General features: G+C 43.4%; 1 protein-coding gene and 1 non-coding gene across 11 annotated transcripts in view; one reads left to right on the plus strand and one right to left on the minus strand.

The window, feature by feature from the left end:
- Positions 1-9,436: 9,436 nt before the first annotated feature.
- Positions 9,437-9,509, minus strand: TRNAA-AGC (transfer RNA alanine (anticodon AGC)). Its single transcript has one exon. It is a non-coding gene; the product is annotated as a tRNA-Ala (tRNA).
- Positions 9,510-10,040: 531 nt separating this feature from the next.
- PPP6R3 (protein phosphatase 6 regulatory subunit 3) overlaps positions 10,041-21,860 on the plus strand; it is a 144,496-nt gene continuing 132,676 nt past the window's right edge. For 5 of the 10 annotated variants that reach the window (XM_075928324.1, XM_075928323.1, XM_075928320.1 and 2 more), the window contains exon 1: positions 10,041-10,188. The gene's annotated coding sequence lies outside the window, so the exon portion shown is untranslated. Of the gene's footprint in view, positions 10,189-10,546; positions 10,689-12,338; positions 12,432-21,860 lie in introns of those variants that run through there. The other 5 variants (XM_075928321.1, XM_075928327.1, XM_075928326.1 and 2 more) reach the window with 5 other exon arrangements.

Here is a 21,860-nt window from a genome sequence, read left to right on the forward strand (position 1 = left end):
GCTGTATAGCTGGTTTTAAGTTAATTTAGAGCAGATGCCATTCAGCTGGTGGACTTTTTGTATGATAGCAGCTAATTATAAGAACTGTTAGAAGCTGGTTCCTTTTATTCCAGTGTTTACCAGGAATACTCTGATTTTATCTACACATAGGAAGATCAACTTAAATCAGTTTAAAAGACATTTAATTGACTCCCTTTGTGGGCACTCTCATACTAGTTTAAACCTGGGTTTAAATAGCTATAAACTGGTTTTAACCAATATGAATAGCCAGTTGTGATGGCCACCCTCACAGGTAACACACTAAGGACTGAACCAATTACATTCAGAACTAAAAATCACAAGCTGCTAACAGCTTGAACTGAAGTTTGCAACCATTTGAATTCTGTTGATAGGGATCCCAGTGGAGACAGGCATGTCTGGCTGATCCCAAGGAGTTGGAGCCATTCCCAGCTTCAGGACCATCCCTGGCTATACTGCCAGCTTAGCCTGGCAGACACAGTCACCTCCCAGATGGGTTGGTGAGAGTGGTGAGGAGGCAGGGTGTGGGGGGCAGCGAGTGTCTCTAGGAGGGTCTTGTGTGTGCGCTGGGCTGTGAGGTAGCAGAAAAGAAACTGTGTGTTGGGGGGACTAGGGAGAGGGGGTTCTGGGCATCTGTGGGGTGGCTGTGGTGGTGGGGGGCAGTGGGCAGGGGTGATGTGCAGGGTGCTGTACCTCTGGCAGGGCTGTGGGGGGCCCTGGCCATACGGAGTCAGGGGGATGTTGAGTTGAGGGACTTTTAGGCATGGTATGGCCCTGCCCTCGAGGGAAAGGGGTATGGTGGAAGCAGAGGTCTAGGTGGCCCACTATGTGCCTGAGAACTGCTAGTTTGTAAATAATGCCCTTACGCTGCCCCTGCGCCTCGGAGACAGCTTAAATATGGGGCCGTCTCAGTAAAAACAGGACAGATGGTCACCCTATGGCCAGGTAAGGTAATCCGGCCTCAGGGCCTCCCACGTACGATACTTCCCATCCCCACTGCCTTGCCCCCTGCACCTCCCTCACACCCCAACTTCCTACCCTAAACCCCAATGCTAACTCCTACACCCTCCCACACCCCAGCCTTATGCCCTGAACACATCATACACCCGAACCCCATGCCCTGAGCCTTTCATACCTCCACATTCCCAGACTCCTGAGCCCATCCCTAGCCCCCTGCCATAACACTCCTGCACCCCCACAAACCCTAACCCTGTGCTTCTCATTTACCTGAACCCAGACTCCTCAACCCCCACCCCCACTCCATAAGATTGACAGAAGACAGCCTAAATGTGTGCATGAAGCTGGATTAGACCTGTTATGATGTAAACTTCAAAGAACTGTGCAAGAAGCTGTAGCAGCAGAAGTCCCATGAAATAAAGTCTGTGGGTGCAATGTTTTATTAATACTATTATTAATCATCATGTCAATTATCAATAATATTAAGTTGTATATTTTCAGTCATGCAAATAAGCATGAATTTTGATGTAGTTTGGCTCTTTGGTTTGAAAAGACTGCTGACCTCTGAGCTAAAACATATCAAGTGAGCAGTAATATCCCTTCCTCCAGCTAACTCCTTTTATGGATCAGATCATAGTGATTTTTTTTCAAGGTGAGATTTTCTGTCTGTGGCAGTGGAGAGAAATGAATCTCAGTTTCCTAAGTGTCATAAGCTAAATCAATGGACAATTTCCCCCCAGGCTCTTAGGATAACTGCATGTCACAGTTTGGCTGTTCTAAACGATTCTATTAGAAACAACAATCTTATCTGTGTCACAATAGGAGTGGTCATGTCCCCATGAGCAGCCTCCCAGTTAGCCTTAGTGCTGCGGTTTTGTGTGACCAAAGGCAGACGGCCATTCCTCTAAGTAGAGTGGAAATTACATCCACACATATGGGTAAGAACTGGGGTGAATCAAAATAAAGTGCCATATGAGGCAGTACTCCCCTCATTGTCCAAAGGGGCTGATCTGCAAATGGCTATGACCAAAACGGGAGCAGAGGAGGGAAGAGGAGAAAGAAATTAAGCAATGTATAAGAATAACCCAGCACAGTTCTTGTTAGGTAAGTCCATGCTCTCATTAAAGCTTTACCTATGTCAGTTAATAACTAGATAAAACAACAAGGACTCCTGGGCTAGGTCTACACTGGTGGGTTATTGTGCATGAACGGCCGTTCTTCCGCAGAGCGTCTACACTGTCTGCCCACTCTTGCGCAAGAAGATTTACAGTAAAGCGTGATAGGAGAAGGCTTCTTACGCAAGAGCTACGCTCTTTTCTAACAGGTATAAGCTCTAAAGTGCCACAGGACTCTTGTTGTTTTTGCAGATACAGACCAACACAACTACCCCTCTGAGGCCAGGTTTACACGAAGGGAGAAAGTCAACCTAAGATACGCAACTCCAGGTACGTGAATAGCATAGTTGGAGTTGGCGTACCTTAGGTCGAACTTCCATGGCATCCTCACTGCAGAGGGGTGGGGTCAACAGGAGATACTCTTCCATTGACTTACCTTACTCTTTGTGACCTGGTGGAGCACCAGAGTCAATGGGGGTGCCATCGGGGGTTGATTAGTAGGTCCTTACTAGACCTGCTAAATTGACCCCGCCAGATCAATCTTCATAGCGTCAATTTCATGGTAGGTGGAAATGACTTCTGAGATTAAATAAAACATTCCACACAATATTGCCACAAAGACAATACATGCTGATCCAGGGATTCTTGGGAATGTGTAGCAAACTTACTGTGTGTATGTGTGTGTCCAACCTTTTCTGTAACAAGCACTACAAAATGAGTATCTGCCATAACCCCACAGGTCAGGACATGTTAGCTAATTTGCAGTTATTGAACTCATGATGACTACTTTTTTTCTTTTTAAATCCTCCCTTCCCTCTCACACAGGTTTAAGTAATAAAACCATGAGGAGCCAAAAAGACTTTGAAGCCTATAGCCCTCTCTACATTAGCATCAGTTTCAAGAACTTTAAAGTGGGCAAAATTGTTTGTTTCTGAAGAGGAGATTTGATACAACATTGCTCCTTAGAGCAGGGATTGAATTCTGATTGAGAGAGGCAAAGAAGTTGCATGTAGAGCTTTACCTCAGCTTCCTACCATTGACTGTACAATGATCCATTGTCTGTGCAATGATTCATTGACATGTCAACAACCCCAGACATCGTTACCCACATAATGTACAGCTAGAGCTTGTTTTTTCTTCGTTTGTTACATCCTCCATGATCCATCCCCTTCCAAAAAGAAAATTCATTCGATTTTACTTATCCTACTTTTTAAAAAATATACCAAGAATTTTTATAGCAAAGAAGTCAGACATATAGCATCACAATGAGCAAAATTAATATGTAATCTGCTGTGATGTAAGACTAGAAATTCACTGGGTTGAATTGTATACATATAGGAGAAGCACACATACATTACTGAAAATATTCTTGCTTTATTGGAGACAGTTGGTTTGTGACAAGAGCTAGTCCTATAGGACAACTACTGATTTACCATCCTTTTGACATAAATAGGCAGCACAAAGGTCCACAATGTTCTGGTATAAATATGTCCCACATAGGATAGTTCTGTTGAAATCCTCATATCACTGAGTAATGTTCTCAGATCTGTTTTTTTCCTTATTAAATTTTTTGTTTTTTAAATCTAATTAACATGGTTTACTGTCTTGGAGATCTTATGATTCATGCAATTATTATAAATATTATGAACAATAAAACAAAGAACCAAGCACCCCAATTAACATTTGCATTTTAATCCATAGACCATAAGAACGGCTATACTGGGTCAGACCAAAATTCCATCTAGCCCAGTATCCTGTCCTCGTACAGTGGCCATGACAGGTGCCACAAATGGAATGTACAAAACAGGTAATAATCATCAAGTGATCCCGCCCCTGTCATCCATTCCCAGTTTCTGACAAAAAGATGCTAGGGACACCATTCCTACCCATCCTGGCTAATAGCCATTGATGGACCTAGCCTCCATGAATTTATTAAGTTCTTTTTTGAACCCTGTTAAAGTCCTGGTATTCACAACATCCTCTGGCAAGAAGTTCCACAGGTTGACTGTACATTGCCTGAAGAAATACTTCCTTACGTTTGTTTTAAACCTGTTACTCATTAATTTCATTTGGTGACCCCTAGTTCTTATGGGCACAAACAACCTTACCTTATTCACTTTTTCCATACCAGTCATGATTTTATGGACCTCATATTCCCCCTTCATCTCTTCTTTTCAAAGCTGAAAAGTCCCAGTCTTTTTAATCTCTCTTCACATGACAGCTGTTCCAAACCCCTAATCATTTTGGTTGCCACATTGCCTCCGTTCACAATGGTGTAACTGAGCTACCAAAAGCCAAGACTATCCTCAATTTTAGGGGGGAAGGTAAATACTAAAGTTACATCAAGTTAGGCTCACAAAGTCTGGAATCCTCCACAGAACACCAGCCCTGGAGTACACTAGGGAGTTATTTCGAAAGAACTCATTTTATTTGAAAATAACAACCAGAGCAACTATGAAGCCCATTATTTCAAAATAAGGGGCTGGTTATTTTAAAATAATAACTCCTGCTTTCCATGAGGAGTAACACTTAGTCTGAAATGGCTATTTAGAAATAGAAGTAGTGGGGATGCTCCATTGCTGCTATTTCAATATAACTACCCCCCAAAGACATTCAGAATAATTACTCGCCAGCGCTTCTTGGGGGTTCGAAGTCAAGGTAGCATGTCCACATAAAGGGAGTGTGCCTTGGACTAATTTTGAGGATTCCCTGTAGTGTGGATACGCTATTTTGAAATAGTTATTTCAGGAGTTATTATTTTGAAATAATTTCCCAAGGTATACATGCATCAGACATCTGATTATCCAACTTCACAAAAAGCCTTCTGAGCACTGAGAACAAGTTATTACCACATACTAATCTTAGGGGCATATGGTCAAAAGGTCCACCAAAGAACATGAAATGCCATGATATGCAGAAAGAAGAGGATTTCACTGAGTGAAATCACAAACTTGCTGCCAGTGTTTAGCTGTATTAGAGAAACTAAGAAGAAGGGAGGGTGGGAGGTAATTCAGCTACAAGTTCCAGAATATGGGCCTAATTCTTCATTGCTAAAGGGGACATCTACACAGCAGCATTATTTCAGAATAATGGACGTTATTCTGTAACGACGTATAGAGCATCTACACAACAAGCCCGTTATTTTGAAATAAATTCAAAATAATGGGCTTCTTACTCCAAGTTCTGTCAACCTCATTGTATGAGGAATAAGGGAAGTCAGTGGAAGAGTGCTCTATTTCGAAATAAGTGCTCTGCAGTTGTGCCCAAATTTGAAATAAGCTATTTCGACTTAAGTTATGCAATTAGCGTAGCTCAAGTTGCGTAGCTTATTTTGAGTTTAACCCTGCTGTGTAGACATGCCCACAGTGACCATAGCTTTGCTGGGATATGGTTTACTTGCTTTCATGTAATAGAATAAAGATTCCTTTGGAACATAAGAATTTCATTAATTAAAAACAAGAAATGTAAAATACACATGAAGCATGAAACATCTGCATTTGCTGGGAGACAGGGAAGGAGGAAGGGGAACAAGCAGGAGAGCAAGCATCACAGTTTAATACATGTCCAGGTTTAATATGTAGCCCTGCCAATATTTGTGCTGTGCAAGAGGGCTGAGAACACCCACACTGAGGCGATGTCTACACAGCAGCATTATTTTGGAATAATAAATGTTATTCTGAAATAACACAGTGTGCGTCCACACAGCAAGCCATTATTTCAAAATAATGTCGAGCTAGAGGACTTCTTACTCTGATTCCTGTAACCCTAATTTTACGAGAAGTAAGGAAACTTGAAGGAAGAGTGTTTTTCCTTCGACTTGCTGATGCCTAGACAGTGCCGAAAGCCAAATTAAGCTATTTTGACTTCAGCTACGCAATTGACGTAGCTCAGGGTGTGTCGCTTAATTCCAGTTTTGCCCTGCTGTGTAGATGTACCCTGAATGAACAGGAAAGGGACTTTCAAATTTTCAAAGAAACACAAATAATGGGTCTGAGGTTTGGTAACCTGAGAGCAGGACAGTAGAGTTCAAACAGATGACCAGAGAGGCAAGACCAGAAATTATAGAAAGGGTACCAGAGGACAGTCAGAATACAGTACTACACCATGGTGTCCATATTGGTATCCCAGCACTGTATCCAGAGTGCAGCAACTCTATGCTTCTTACTGGGGTAGTTTACCTAGAGTGCAGCATCTGTGGAGCTAGTGTGCACTAAGTGCCTTGCCAGTATGGACTTGTTGGAAGTTGCAGAACTGAGAGCTAATTTACTGCACAGTAACTTGCCAGTGTAGATTTGTCCTTTGTCCTAGGAAGCCCCTTTGAATATCATATGCATGGATCTCTGTCTGCAAAGTCATGAATACTACCAGCCTGATACTGACCCGCAGTAGCTTTTCTTCTGCCCCCTATGGCTTATAGACTTCACTGACACATACTTGCAGGCAGCTTGCACAAAAAAAACAAACAAAAAAAACAGAGAAACTTGCAGCCAGAAGCTGAAATCCAGACTCAATTCATGGCTGATATTTCCTATTCCCATCTCTATTCTTTTCTCACCCATTTTATCAAGGCCTTAAATAAATGTCATAAACAGGGCTGATAAATCAGATTTTTAATGTAATTTAAATCTGATTTTTAATTAAATCTAATTTTTTAAATCATCAACAAAATATTTAATTTCTCAATTAAATATGAGAGTTACAATTAAATCTTATCACAAACATGTTACACCTATACTTGGAATCTCATAAAAATGAAGTAATGGCTCTAGTCCAGGGGCGGACAAGATATGGCCTGTACGCCAGGCCCGGCCTGCCACGCTGTTTGATCGGGCCCATGGGCCGACCTGCTGTGTCCCTCAAGTCTGTTCAAAATGGCTGTCAGCTCCCCTCCACACAGTGCCTAGAGCAGGGGTGGGCAATAATTTTTAATGTAGGGCTACTCCAAGATTTTGGAAAGTGGTCAAGGACAGCACTTCCCTGTGGATGTTGTGTGGGATTTGGAACTGGGATTTGGGATTTGGGTGCAAAAGGAAACTTAGGACAGGAGATCTGGGGTGCAGGAGAGAGTGTAGGGTCTGAAAGGGAATTTGGGTGAGGTAGGGAGTTGTGACCTGGAGCCGGGGATTTGGGTGCAGGGTCAAGGAGGGAATAGGGGTGCAGGAGTGTATTTTGACCTTGGGGAGGAGTGTAGTAAGGGGTGCAGGGTCTGGAAGGGAATTGTGACCTTGGGTAGGACATGTGCGCAGAGGATTTGGATGTAGGGCCGGGGGGGAGGGGGGAAGGAAGGTTACCCATGTGGGCTAGAGAGTTGGGAAGTAGGAGAGGCTGGGGTGCCAGAGGAAGGCTCTGGCCAGGAGTCACTTACCTTAGGTGACTCCCTTCCAGCAGTCCAACAAGGTCCCCAAGGCAGGCTCCCTCCTGCAGCAGCCCTAGGCTGCTCAAGGAGGTTCCCTCCATGTGGTGCTTAGGGCTGCACGTCCCTGGGAATGCTCTCCTGCCTCCAGGCCTACCATGGCAGCCAGGAGTAGGGGAGCGCATGAATTCTCTTGCCCCCCACCAAAGTTGCACAGGACTTAGAGGGAATCGCCAGCCATTTTGAACATCTGGTGGTTCCCTCTAAGCACTGCGTGCCACTGGTCGGGGCCCAGTGGGGGCCTGGTGGCAGGGGAACATGCAAAGTCTCTCACCCCTGGCTGCTCCCTGCCAGGAATGTACCTTGCTGTTTAAAATGGCTAGCAGCTCCCTCTAGGTGCCTTGTGCCAGCTCTTTTGAGTAGCCTTGGTGGTCTCAGCAGGGTGGGCAGTGAGCTGGATCAAACATTTTGGTGAGCCAGCCCACGGGCCATAGCTTGCCCACCCCTGTTGTAGGAGCTGCCTATGGATGTGACCCACCACCTCTTAACCAGAAAATAAACCCTTTTCCGGAAGATCCCTTATTCCTTTCAAGTAGGAATAAGGGATCTTCCGGAAAAGGGTTTATTTTTCGCAAGATCCCGTCTAGACTGGCGCTTTTCTCCGGCAAAACCCCGAGCTGGAAAAAAGCGGCAGCCATGTTCATGCAAATGCCGCGGGGGATATTTAAATCCCCGCTTCATTTGCAATTCCGACTGGTCTCATTAGCATCCCTTTTCCGGAAAAGGGTGCCAATGTAGACACAGCCAATCTGATTAGTTTGGCTACGTCTACACTATGGAGCACAATTTGCATACCTTTCTCTGAAAAATAAGTGTAGTGTAGACATAGCCTATGTAAAACTAAGCATTTATGTAATTGTTTTCAGGATCAGGCCCTTCATATGTTCTAAGATGTGGTTCAACAAATAGCTCCCTTTTCTTTTTAATCATACCCCAAGATTTTAAAATGTTAGTTTAATATTTTTTTAGTTATTTGAAAATCAAGTAAAATTTAGTCCACTGACTTTTGGCCTAATAATATATCATAGTTTGGAAAATAATGATAAAATATAATGGATATTAAATACAAAATCATCCCATTATGAAAGAATAAGCTATTAAATATTTATAATGGTATGCGAATGAAATATTTTTTTCACACGCTTCAATTAAATGTTTCAAACTGCAATATTAGTTGACAAAACAAAATTAAAATTTGTGCCAAAATTGCAAGTCTGAGCTTCCCAATGATTGCACTCACAAATTATATACTCAGTATGCCAGCTTTCTTTGTACAGCATTGGTAATTGCTACATTAGGTGTTTACAAATCATGAATCAAGCTCTCCAAAATCATGGGTTTTAACATAAATAATGTTTGTGCTCTTCTTATTTGCTTTCTGGTTTTCAAACAACATTTAGTTATTTACAAGGTTTTTGCTGCAGTCATGATGATTAGAATCTTAAAAAAACTCTATTAGAGGCATGTAATCACATGACTCCAGGAGTCAGGACTTTTAATAAAAACAACAAATATTGTTAAACTTATGATAAAAAATTGATAAGAGCTGTCACTATTGGCCTGCAATGACCTAATTTAGGTATGCCAATTTGGGGCTTTGCAGGTACAATTGGTGTGTGTATAGCTGAGGGATCCTTTCATTTTAACTGCCGTGCAAGTGCTGTTACCAAATGTAATTAGACCACCTTTGTTTCTGCAGAACCCCCCTTTTATGGCTTTTTCCCCCAATATGATGGAACAGATTAACTGTTTTTATTGCACTTATTATTGTTATTTTGAAGGAGTCAATGCAGGCATTTGTGTTTGTGAAGTGTTTTGGTTACTTTTGCTGGGCAAAACAAAATAAACCGGGAAACAATTCTATTCAATGTCTCTCATGCAGCTCATGCACTTTAAAATACTTTTTATTTTAATGTTAAGAAAAAACAACCTGTGGAGAATGCGGGCATCGATCCCGCTACCTCTCGCATGCTAAGCGAGCGCTCTACCATTTGAGCTAATTCCCCTACTTCGAAGCATGGTTCTCTATCACTGGCATATAAACGCCGCCATTGTCATGTGACCTACTTTCTCCGATGCTGCACGGTGGGCGAACTGTTGTCAGGCAGTTTCGCTACTTCGTTTCTCTGCTGAGGGCGTGGCCTCTTCCGTTAGCCAATGAGCAGGCGTGATGGGCGACGCTTGTGTCCTCTCTTCTAGCCCCATCATTGATCGCACACCCGTCTGAGTCTTTTCCCAATTGATTGGTTTAGCCCGGTTTATTTTTAAACTGTAATGTCATCTCTGATTGGGGAAAAGACACGCCTGTCACTGTGACGTTGCACTGTTGCTAGGGCGTGAAACCAGAGAGGCCCACCCCGGACGCTTTCATTGGCCTTCAGAAACCCCTTCAGCCCGCCCTCACTCCGCGTATCGTCCAGTGGTAGTGTAGTTCCTGTGTTATTGACGGCCAAGGGAAGGCCAATGGGAAGCGGCATTTGGACTGCTGCCCAATGGAAACTTGCTCGAAGGGGAGAAGGGTGTGCCCGGGAAGTGTGATTGGCAGGCCGGGAGGGTGAGCGAAGGAGGGCTCCTAGGGTCTGATATGTCCGCCATCTTGAAGTGTCGGTGATGGTGGCGAGCGCTACCTTTCCCGTCTGAGCCGAGGCAGGCCGGGACCCGTGACGGGGAGACGCGCTCGCCCAGGTAGGGAGGCGCAGGGGGGAGGCTCCGGCAGGAGTCAACTAGCGCTAGGAGTGGTTCGCTCTCCCTGACGCTCTGCCCTAGCGCGCGGGCCGGGGAGCGCTCTCTTTCCCCCCAGCCCTGCGCAGAGGGGGCCACGGGGGCCGCGTCTTCCTCTTCCCGGGAGTCTGCGGACTGGCCTTTAAGGCCTCCCCCTACCACAGGAGGCCGCTTCCCGCTCCTCTCCCCGGGTTGCGCCTGAGCGAGGGGTGGGGGAGGGGCGGCCTTGTTTGCTCCCCGCCCCTAGCAGCGGCCTGGCCGAGTTGTTTTGCTTCCTGTGGAGTAAGGGCTCTGTCGACCCTTCTCCCCACCCCCGCCAGTGAGGGCGCGGTGCTGGCTCCCTGAGGTGGCTTTCCCCCTGGGTTCCTCCTACGCCTCGCTGGAGGGGTGCTGGCTCTACCCTCCCATGGCTGCCTGTGCGGCGCCCTCCTCCCACTGGCTCTCCAGGGATACAACAGCAAGAGGTACTGATTCACCAGGGCCGCGGTGTTACTTTTACCGCCTGTTGCCTCTGTTAAGAGGGATCCAGCTGTGTGGCATCCTTTCTGCTGCTCCTCTGTCCGGTTGCTGGCTAGAGCTGGGCTGGCTAGTTTGAATTGCGGTCTTTTTGCGAACACCCGAAAAACACTTTCAGTTTTGTCTTGAGCAAGGTGTGTGTGTGTGCGTGCGTGCAGCCCCGTCTGGGGTTCCTCCGTCCGTCTGTCCCAAGCCTGCACAGTCCTGTCTTTCCGCGCAGAGTTGCCCAGGTGTGGATTTGATCTCTAGGTCTGGGATAGCTATTCAAGATAAATGCGGGGGGCAGGAGGTTTGTTACTCTGTTCCATTTCATGTAAACTGTAGCTGTTTTTAGGGCATCAGGTAGGATTTTAACATCTATTTTCCTTAGTACAAGTAGCAACTCTTTATTAGTCAACTAGCAGACTCCATGAGTAATATTCTAATTTAAGTCTGGGCTTAACAAAGCTCTGGCTGGGTTGATTTAGTTAGGATTGGTCCTGCTCCTGAGGTCTCTTTCAGTGCTCTGATTGTATAATTCTCAGAGGTGTAGCCATGTCAGTCTGTAACTTTAAAAATGAATAGTCCTGTAGCACTGTAAGGTACTTCAACACAGCAGAGTTATTTTGGAATAACTAACCTTATTCTGAAATAACACAGTGCATGTCTATAGTATAAGCCTTTCTTTCAGAATAATGTTGAACTGGAGAACTTCTTACTCTGACTCATGGTAACCTTCATTTCAAGAGGAGTAAGGGAACTCAAAGGAAGAGTGGTCTTCCTTCAACGTCCTGCTGTGTAGACAACACCAAAAGCCAAATTAAGCTATTTCAACTTCAGCTACACAATTGATGTAGCTCAAGTTGTTAGCTTAATTCCAGTTTTGCTCTGCTGTGTAGATGTACTCTTAGTGACTAACATACGTGTGTGTGTGTGTGTGTGTATATATATATATATATATATATATATAAATAAAAAATAGTGTGTTTGTGTTTGTGTTTGTTTCAGGAGCTTCCATGGACAAAACCCACTTCCTCAGATGGGTTTTGCCCACTAAAGCTTCTGGTGTTATATATTTTTGTTAGTCACTAAGGTGCTCCAGGACTATTCCTTTTTTATAAGTAATAATTAACTAACACGGCTACCTTTCTTAGTTTTAATTGTTTTTCAGTGAGCCCTTAACCTTTTTTTAAATTCATCATGAGAAGAAATCAAAGTTTCTTCCTATCTTGATTCTTTTTTAGTAATTGTTGGGAAGCTAAAGGGAGGCTGTCAAGTTGAAGTATTCTTTCTAATAGCATCTAGCAGGATCACCACTACTGAGAAATCTTTGTTTCTTAAATTGAAACTTGGTTTCCTCTTGCCTTTTATGATCCTCAGCTTGGACAGTGGTGAAAAAAGACTAGTTGTTGCCCTTGTTCACACGTAACTTTCCCCAGAGTTCTAAACTACAATTTCACTGTTAATTTGGAAACACTATAATTGTTCAGTACAACTCTTTCAGTTAGTATTTCATAAAATAGAGGCAACATTTTGATTAGTGCTAACTTAAACAAAAACTGAATTTTAGGCTGTGCTGAACCTGACTGCTTCCCTTTGAATTCTGACCTTTTCTTTAGTGCCTCAGAGTGCTTTCTAAGTAGAAAAGTGAATTGGACATCCAAGACTGTTCCATGATGTGCCTGGACATCAGTATAGATGGGTATAAAAATGTAAGAAATAAAATTTAAAATACCTGATCCTTTGGTATTCTGTTGGAACTGTTTGGGATGTATACCTGTCAAAGCTGTTATATAACACTAAGCTCTCTAAGTACTGTAGATGATAATTCAATAGTGGAAACATGCCTCTACTCTTTGAACTTACTAGCTACAGAAAAGTTTCTGGATGCTGTTAAGTTTTAGCCTTTGATTTTTAAATTATCCATGTTACTAATGTGTTGAATCTGGAATTGAAGGAATTTTGGTTATTCTTTACTATTCATGCTCTTTATTTACTTGTATTTTTCAATGAAAAATTAGTTTCACTTTCACATTCTGTACTGTGTTTGAATTGCAAACACTGCAAGAGTGCTTTTTTTTTTTTCTCCTGGAGTATTAAAGTCAGGAAAGGTTGACATGCCCTTTGTTTTTGTTTTTGTTGTTTTGTTAAAAAACCAAACAATTTTTCCCTAATAAAATAGTATTTGAATGTGATTATTTTGACCTAGTTAGACTTGGATTAGAGTAGCAATTTTAAAATTGAAGGGAATCTTAAAATTGTTCATTCGTGTTTCATTATTTACTTGTAAGAACCAGACCCTTCCATACATAGTGCTCAGAAGAATTTTACAGGTGCTCTGCTCAGGCATACTACATCACCTGGATGTTATGTATTGTATGATTAGTGTGTAAATCACAGAAATGTCTTTACAAAATCAAGACAAAAATAAGGAATCTCTAACAGTTATTTCTCTCCTGAATCTCATTCATTTTGGGGAAAAAAAACCAAAACCAACCCCTGTGTATGAAATAGTGACTCTTGTGCCACTAGGGTGATTTAAAATAACTTTTTCATATAACATTACAGTGAAATTTTATTTCAGCTAAAAATAAGTCATTTGTAGTGTTTAGGTTACTGAGATCCTTAACCTATAAAAAAACATTCAATTAAGCTAAAACATGTGAGATCAGAAATTTGGTGAAAGAGCTTTTTAGTCTCAAATGTTAATATATTTAGGCATAGTAGATAGAACTGAGCATGCATTGTGTAGTGTAGTTTATGTACAAACAAGTTAGGTTTATGCATGTGTTAAGATTAGCATATGCTATACTGTAATTTAGGCTATCATTCATAATACAATGCAAGATAAATTAAACTGTATGGTACTTAAAACAACCTCCAAAGGAGAAAAAATGGTTTGTAGAGACTTGGGCTCATTCAAAACATTTTCTGTTTGTTTTATATTACAAATATGATCTTGTGTTGGAAAGCCATGTGGTGATGAGAGAGTGACTCAAGTAACATCCCGATACTGAAACCCAAGCAACTGAAAAGAGAAGGGATTGTCCCTTTAGTCTAACCATTTAAAAGGCTTTTGGTTTAATCTTCTACTTTAATGACCAATGAACACTTTGGCAAGAGGACTTCTTTGTTCAGTGTTCAACATTTCTGCCTTCTCAGTTAAATTGAGAGCTCAGAATATACAAGGAGTAACTGACTTAAACTCTACCTATAAAACACTGAAATGTTAATCAGAAGTTGGAACTGCTTTGAAGGGTTACTCCTTTCCTCCCTTTGAAGCTGTTCTCTTTTATCAAAGCAGTAAGAAATATTGTGGCCCTGTTTAACTCTGCAGTTAACCGAGATTAGTGGGTAGCATTAGTACTGAAAAATGTCGTCTTCTCTTTCCAGGAAACTTTCTTCTTCTTTGATGAAGATTGGGCCATATGCAAATTTAATTAATTCTATCTGAGAGGGAAGTTGGGCTCCTGCATACTGCTTCTATTGCTTCCATCACTTTATTTGGATAAGCTTCTTTAATGCATTCCCTATTACCCATTTCTTTCATTTGCTCTTAGCCAGTTTCTGATCTTTAAGGCCATCAGCAGGTCAGGCTCCAGGTCCATCTGTGGCAGCTAAGGATGTTAAGAGGCGGGTAATTTGCTAATCGCGTAGCTGATAGAATTTTTATTGACTACATGATTAGACAACAAGGGAAGAAGCAGCACTCAGGCCTGGCTCATGCCGGGTCCAGGAGCTACTCCTGCTGCGGCTGTGCAGTTTAAATGTTGTAGGAGCTGGGCAGGCAGGCAGCCCAGCTCCTACTGTGTTTAAACTGCAGAGTTGGTAGGTTCCAGACTTGGCACGAGCCAGGCGACCTGCCCAGCCAGAGCAGCTCCTGTCCATCGTAGCAGAGAGAGCTGGGATCCCTCTCCCCCTTGAGTAGGGGGATGCTGCTGGAGCAGCCTCTGCTCGCAGCCAACTTTTAAGCTGGTTCCCTCCTCCCTCACCCTCCCCCGGCACCAGCTTCTGCTTCCCTCCCCTACCTTGTTGCCTCTGATACAGAGGCACGCAGGGGGGCGGGATGTGAGTAGTCAACTACTTGCTTACATCCCTAGTGGCGATTCCCCCTGCCCAGTTAGTGTATTTCTTTGAGACAATATGGTTTGCAAAACCTAGGATAAAGTATGTGAAAGCAGGAGATAAATTGTTCTTGAATGTTAGGCTGTGGAATGAACTTTTAGTGAAGGCCAGACTTACCCAATCAGACCAACGTAAGGACGCGATGAAAACCTTTGTCAGAAGGGATGGGTTTTACCACAATAGCTAGATTGGTAGGTGAAAGTAAAAAAGAAAACTAAACTTATTCCCTGAAGAGATTCTCCGTTAGCAAGGATGGAGAAAAACTGAAGAATCTTGAAATCTCTCTGATCTTGCTTGATATTCCTTTCAGACTTCTCTATATCAGAAATTTAAAGTATATAAGCACAATGTCAGTGCTCTGCAGATAGTGTTTAAAATAGAAATTTGTGTTGCAGCTGTGAGTGACCACTCTGCCCCAGCCAGGGAAACCATGGTGTACCTAATACCTCAGGTAGGTTCAGGCTTTTACTAGCATGGCACAGTACAAAAGTCTTGGAGGACTAAAGTTGCAATGATCTGGGAAGTTTGCTGTCAAGCACTGCAATCAATTAGAATATATTGGTGAGCATATTGTTATACTGCCTTGACTGTTGGTTAGGGTATGTTGGTATCAATTTGTGCCTTTAATGTTGGTGTATTTCATGTTAGATTGGAGAAATTGTTGGTTCTCATAAAATACCAGGTCTTGTTGCCTTGATTTCTAGTGTATTTTTGAAAGCACGTTCAAAATGAATTGGCTTCTGCCATGGCTTGAGAACAGACTTTTAAAATTGCACTGACATCTGTTTCTCAATATTTCCCCTGTCTCTTCCTTTTGAATCAAAAACTTAAGAGCTATCTGAATTGCATTGTTGTCCACTTGTGGGAGATATTTGGGAGTAGAAGGCTGAAAAAGATCTAGAGGTGAAACTGGACAGAATAAAGAAGTTACAGTGCAATCTGCTGCTAAATGACAGCACTATTTTGATTACATTCAGAGGTATTGAAATGCAGACCATTCAGCACCAAGAGACTGAAATTCTTTATCTGAGGACAGGTATTACTAAAAACTATTGTTAAGTGAAGCTATTAAGGGGACAGAAACAATCCTTGTTGATTAAAGCACTGGAGAAATTACGATTTAGAGTTTAAAAAATGTAAACTGACAAAATGACTGTAAAGGGATATATGCTAGTAATTCATGACAAGTTGGAAATGTGTTAGCACTAAAAATGAGAAGACTTATTTAAGATGATCCAAGGGAAATATAACAGACTGAGATGAAATTGAGCAGTGAAAATGTATCCTAATAGCTAGAACTCTGCAGATCCATGGGTATCAGCAGATGTGAACTTCTGTGGCTCATTTTTGTGGATATGGATACAAATTTGTATCTATGCAGGGCTTTTACTTAATGGCAGGAAGAATTTGCTGGTAGTAAGTTTCACTACATGGGGATTAGTTTCCAAAGAATGTATTGGGAAATAATGTTGTTCAAGTCACACAAAATTAGATTTGGCAAAATACTTGGACATTATCGAAAACAAACATGTATTAGCAGGGAGATGGAGTAGATGACCTACTGGTCACTTTAATTAGTCATGATGCTGATGGAATGGTGCTGGGCGTGACTGCAGTGCAGTGGTGTTTTTGTGGCTGCTGTAAATTTCTTTTGATGTGATCACAAACATTCTGGAATAGTTCTTCATTTTTGAATAACTAGCAGTTACTGAGTTTGGGATTGTGAAGTGGTGATAGTAAAGGACCAGTTTGCTGATTTCCATGGGAAAAATGTATTGGTGTGAAGGATTGGACTTCTGTACCACACTCTGTTTAATTAGTAAAGGAAAGTGCTCTGTGACAATCTTGTAGACTCTGTCAGTCTAGTTTTGTATCACTGTAGCAATTTATGTGCAGTTAGGTGTGACAGGGTATTCCATATTCTTAATGGTAATATGCTTATTAATAACTAGACTGTTTTTATTCAAGATACTTCGTGAGATCATTGGAAAGATTGTAATCTACTGAATGTTTATCCCATTTGAATGACTGTCATTCCTGTATTTGAAGTTAGAAATATGTAGTACAGATTTGTGTTGTTAATGTAGTCTTGCTAAATGAGGGCGATTAGTAATACTCAGGAAACTTAATAGTTAAATCCCTCAGGACAATGATCTTGGTATGGACATGTTTTTCATGTAAGCCTGGGAGATGGGACTACAGTTGCTTCTACCAAGACCATGTGGCCATGATACCTGATTCTGGGACCCATCTTGGATGCTGTGTGTTTTCACTGAAAGTGAGTTTAATCACAAAGGATTTCTGCCTTATGCAAACCTATTTACGGTGGGGAATGAGAAAATCTAGGTTCTGAGTTCTCCCTGGCCACCCCAGACAAGATGACTACTAGAAACATGTAAGACAGAACCGGGGAAAGGGTTGGGTCCAGGCTGGAAGGCTTTCCAGTCTGTGAAAGTTTTAGAACAAATAAGCGCAGAAATGGGCAACCAAGACTAGTGAGTGGGCTGTTGGAGTCACCCTCCTTCCTCTGAGTGGGCTACATGATTGACAGTGGTAGGCAATCTGTGGACTGTGCATCGTCCCTCCCCCCCCCCCCCCCCACACCTGTCTTGCTTTGGGGCATTGGAGCCCTGTACTTCCTACTCCTCCCTCTCCCAGCACTTTTGGAGGGCTGCAAATCCACCGATTTGCACTCCGTCCCTGCTCCTTCCCCACTCTCCCAGAGCTTTAACAGCTGTGATGCCCTGAAAGTTCTGGGAGGGAGGGGAAGGAGTAGGAAGTGTGGGGCCTCAGTGCACAAGAAGCACATGGGTCAAGGGACGGAGGTAGGGTGTATGCAGGTGGAACCCCAGTGGACCCTACTTTGCCCACCACTGATTTAGAGTCTCAGACATTGCATATAACTAGTTTCTTTAGCATATTAAGCTTACCTGGTATGTTCTGTGTTAGTTTGCATAGTAACCTACATTGTCCTGTGCTATCTCTTATGACCACTTATTCTACTTAATAAACTCACTTTTGTTGATTAGTAAACCCAGTGTAGATAATTGTTGTTTATTGTGGTGTGTGGACTGGGCAGGATGGAGGATGCAGGAGCAGGGTTGGGGGGGTAGTTTGGGGGAGATAGGGTGCAAGGTCTGGGCATGAGGAGATGGGGGCATTTCCTTGGCTGCATGCCCCCTGTTGCTCCCAGGAACCTGACTCCATTGCTCCCATTAGTTCTGGTTCTGGCCCATGGGAGCTGCAGGGAAAGTCTCCGGGTGAGCAGTTTCCTGTGCTGCCATTCCTCCAGCCAGGGTGAGGGAGAGGAATGGCAGCACGTGGAGCAGCTTGCAAGGCTTCCCCGCCCTGCAGCAGAAAGCTGGTGCTGGCACTCCAACTTCACAGGGGTGGGGGAGCAGGGCTGGAGCACTAGCATGGGCCCTCCGCTGCAGTGAGTGTGTGTGTGTGGGAAGATCCCTAAGCCTGTGACTCACCTGCAAGATGGCCATGGTCTGCTAGTGGTCTGTGGACCACACTTTGAGAACCACTGACTTACAGGGAATGCTGGTCAGGTTCAGTTATGGTAAGCTTTAACTTTTCCTGCATTTGTTTTATTTAAGTTACTAACACTGTATGTTCAGAGGAGTCTCTAGATCATCCTTCTTCCTTTGTGTCGGGTACTAGTACCGTATCCCATCTTTTGTCTTCAAATACTGTTTTTTCAGCCATATGTACTATAGCCATGAGGTCACAAAACTCCATGGGTGCGTCTAGACTGCAAACTTTCCGCCTGTCTACCCTAGCTGTGAGTATTTGTGCAAGAACACTGACTTTATACTGTACAAAATCAGTGCTTCTTGCGCAAATACTCCGAAGCTCCTGCTCAGGGATAAGCCCTCTTGCACAAGTATTCTTGCACAAGAGGGCCAGTGTAGACAGCCATGTTAATTTCTTGTGCAAAAAAGCCTGATGGCTAAAATGGCCATCGGAGCTTTCTTGCGCAAGAGAGCATCTACACTGGCATGGATGCTTTTGCGCAAAAGATGTCTTTTGTGCAAAAGCATCTGTGCCAGTGTAGATGCTCTTTTGTGCAAATACTTTTAATGGAAAAGTTTTTCTGTTAAAAGTATTTGCACAAAATCATGCCAGTCTAGACGCAGCCCATAGGTATGAAGAAATAAGATTCTTGTGCATTCATTTGGAATTCCTGTAGAAAGTTTGAAGTATCTTTTCATTATTCCGAAAAAACTGAAATATACAGACGGATACTTTGCAACTTATGTATTAGTTGCAAAGCCAGCTGTTCCATTTTTGAACAACTTGAGACTGACCCTGAATTTTTAAAGTTCTATTTGTCCTTATGAAACTTGTGATTGCATTGCAGTTTAAATATCTTCAAAATGAAAGGCCTGTGTTTTTCTTTAATTTTAGTGGGGTGAGTTAATTTTAAACTAAAATTGAAATCTGTGTGTGTTTTTTTTTTTTTTTTTTTTAGTTGTGGATTAAATCGGTAACCAGGAAATATTGATTTAAATTTATTTGAATCTTGTTTTGCAATAGGACTTTTTAGTTACTTTCTCTGGTTATTATCCATTAAAGCTTGTTGATTTGCATCTAAATACAGCTTTTAGTTTAAACTTAGTACTTTACATTAACCAGGAGGATACACTATAAAATAGAGATATAAAAGTATAGCTGTTTAAACAGTTAATTGATGAGCCTGGGCTTACTGGTTATCATTAATGGTTATACGCAGGCTCCTATCCAGCTCTTGGGGAGACAGCTGGCACCCTGCCCTGTATCAGAGGCAGCAGTGCGGGGGTGGCAGCCAGCTCACTCCTGCAGCCTCGCTCCCAGGGAGTTGACTGACACCCGGTGCTCCTTGTTATGGAGGCAGCAGTATGGGGAGGCAGATGGTGCGTGCCAGGAGCTGGCTTAAAAGCTAGCGACTGGCATGCACTGGCTCCCTAGGAGCAGGGCTGCAGTTGGGAGTTAGTGTGCACTGGGAGTTGGCTTTAAAAGCCAGATCCTGGTATGCACTGGCTCCTGGGGAGCCAGCTGTTTCCCCATGGCGTGGGTGTGTGTAACCGCTGAGAGTTTCAGCAGTTATACTATTACTCACTTTTTAACATCCCTACTATATGCACTGATTTAAGCCAGGGAGGGGAACCTCAGATGTGGCAGGCTGCAGGACTGTGGCCGTGGTTTGCTTTTCCCGGCCAGTGGGAGCTGTTGGTCACACTGGCTGAGCCCACAGTGCTTCCCACAGCTCCCATTGGCTCGGAATGGTGAACCGTAGCTGCTGAGCTCTGTTCCTGCAATGCTCAGATAAACAAACCTTCTGGCAGAGTGCCAGTGGCTAACCCCGACATACTGCGTGCAGCCTGTGATCTCCAGGGTCCCCACCACTAATTTAAGCCATTCTTAGGCCAACATATGTTTATTCTTAGCTTCCCTATAAGCTGCACGGTTGCCTTGCTAGCACTGTGCAGGCGCTCAAGGCACCTGCATAAGTAGGGGAGGAGGACAACTCCAGTCCCTTCCCAGCCTGGAGGTGCCTGAACCAGGTGCCTCTCCTCTCTAGCTTGAAGGCAGCTATGGCCCAGCCCGGACCTTATGCCCCCTTCTTCCCCACCGTTTTGTGGCTCAATCCTGCATGTTTCCCTCCCTGACCATGGATCGTCCAATCCTCTCTGACCCTGCTGTGACTGGAGTGGCCTGGCCCTGGAGCCCCACTGCTAAACCTGGGCCCTGACCCCCCCCTTGCATCCTGCCCTCATTCCTGGCCCCACCTGAGAGCCTGCACCCCCAGAGAATCCTCACGCTCCTGCACCCCAGGGCTCTGTCCCAAGCTCCTGAAAGCTCTTCCCTCACACAGAGCTCCTTAACCTCAACCTTGTCACATGAATTTTGTTACTGTTTTTGTTATGTACGCTCATGATATAATAGTGTAGTCAATTACCTGATAAGCAAAAGCTTATAGGTTAATGCTATAGATAGACTACATGCATTCCTCTCTCCCACTGCCAGTAAATGTTTTTAGCAGGCTAGCCAGCAGCTTGGCTCAGGTCTGGGTCCAGGAGCTCAGACACTCCCTCCCTCAGACAGGGGCTGTCACAACCCCTCACTGCTGCCTCTGTATCAGAGGCATCAGCACAGGGTGACAGGCAGCCAATCCGTGAGGGGAACTGGTTTTTAAACTGGCTCCCCTTGTAGACCAGCTCCCTCTTGGCACCCTATACTGCTGCCTCTGATACAAAGGCAGCAGTTTGGAGTGGCAGGGGGCTCCTTGGGAGTGGGGCTAGAGTTCACTGGCTGCTGGCCCTGCCTCCAAGTACTATAGAATAGTTGAGTAACTGATACGAATTCCTGAGGTTAATCGACTATTCAGTTAACAGATATTTAATATCCCTAATGTACACCAATTTGAGGGTGATGTTACACATCAGCTTCATAATGGTGCACATAACGAAATGTAGTCTGCTCGGAGGTGGGAAAGATTAGAGGGAACACTGATTTATTCAGATTCTTAATCTTCATGTTATGTTAGTCCACTTATTTACTAAATATTTGACTTCTGTCCAAGTGTGTTTGGCAACTGGAATTCAATTAAAATATCATGTAAAATATGTAAAAATATCCTGTTAAAACTTTATTCATTAAATAAAGCTACTTTAACTTTATATATTTTCTTGTGTATCCAGCTTTCAAGTCTCTTTCCCACTCTGGAACTTAGTGCAGAAGATGAGGGCCCTTGAGACTTTAAAATTCCCTGCCACTAAAAGCTTCTACTAAAAAAAAAAAAAACCTCCCCACAGTCACAGACTTCCTGACATTGCTGCCACCACCCAAATGCAACCTCCTTCCCCGCTCCCCCAAAAGCTAGGAAGAAATACTTGGGGACTTTTTCCTGTGGGGTAACTCCAAGTTCTTTAACCCTCCTTTAGGAGAGAGCTTGAAAACAAACTGTAATTTCTTAATAGTGGAACTTAAGTCTGAGGCATGTATACCCAGTGTCTCCTGCTTTTTTAGAA

The sequence above is a fragment of the Pelodiscus sinensis genome, chromosome 4, assembly GCF_049634645.1.
Source record: "Pelodiscus sinensis isolate JC-2024 chromosome 4, ASM4963464v1, whole genome shotgun sequence".
Lineage (NCBI taxonomy): Eukaryota > Metazoa > Chordata > Testudines > Trionychidae > Pelodiscus > Pelodiscus sinensis.